Consider the following 955-nt stretch of genomic DNA (forward strand, 5'->3'; position numbering starts at 1 on the left):
GACTGTCAGGGACAGGGAAAAATCCAATATATATCTGGTGATATCTCGGGTGCTATTAGAGATAGCGCAATAAACCAAAGTGAAATATCTGCAGGAGGCCCCGGCGCATGAATCTGTGCAGCGGGAACGACCTCGGACCACGAGGGGCCGAGACAACCACAGTCTCATGGGGCCGGACACTCAGGATCAGGGGAAAATCCAATATATATCTGGTGATATCTCGGGTGCTATTACAGATAGCGCAATAAATCAAAGTGCATTGTCTGTAGGAGGCCCTGGCGCATGAATCTGTGCAGCGGGAACTACCTCGGACCACCATCGGCCGAGAAAACCACAGTCTCATGGGGCCGGACACTCAGGGTCAGGGTAAAATCCAATATATATCTGGTGATATCTCGGCTGCTATTAGATATAGCGCACTAAACCAAAGTGAATTATCTGCAGGAGGCCCTGGCGCATGAATCTGTCCAGCGGGAACGACCTCGGAGGACCAGGGGCCGAGAAAACCACCGTCTCATGGGGCCGGACACTCAGGGTCGGGGAAAAATCCAATATATATCTGGTGATATCTCGGGTGCTATTATAGATAGCGCAATAAATCAAAGTGCATTATCTGTAGGAGGCCCTGGCGCATGAATCTGTGCAACGGGAACTACCTCGGACCACCAGTGGCCGAGAAAACCACCGCCTCATGGGGCCGGACACTCAGGGTCGGGGAAAAATCCAATATATATCTGGCGATATCTCGGGTGCTATTATAGATAGCGCAATAAATCAAAGTGCATTGTCTGTAGGAGGCACTGGCGAATGAATCTGTGCCGCAGGAACGACCTCGGACCACCAGTGGTCGAGAAAATTACAGATATTCGGAATCCGTCACCCAAGGTCATGTTTAAATCCAGCATATATCTGGTGATATCTCGGGTGCTATTACAGGTAGCGCAATAAACCCAAG

Source organism: Nomia melanderi, unplaced genomic scaffold (assembly GCF_051020985.1).
Source record: "Nomia melanderi isolate GNS246 unplaced genomic scaffold, iyNomMela1 scaffold0014, whole genome shotgun sequence".
NCBI classification, from domain to species: domain Eukaryota; kingdom Metazoa; phylum Arthropoda; class Insecta; order Hymenoptera; family Halictidae; genus Nomia; species Nomia melanderi.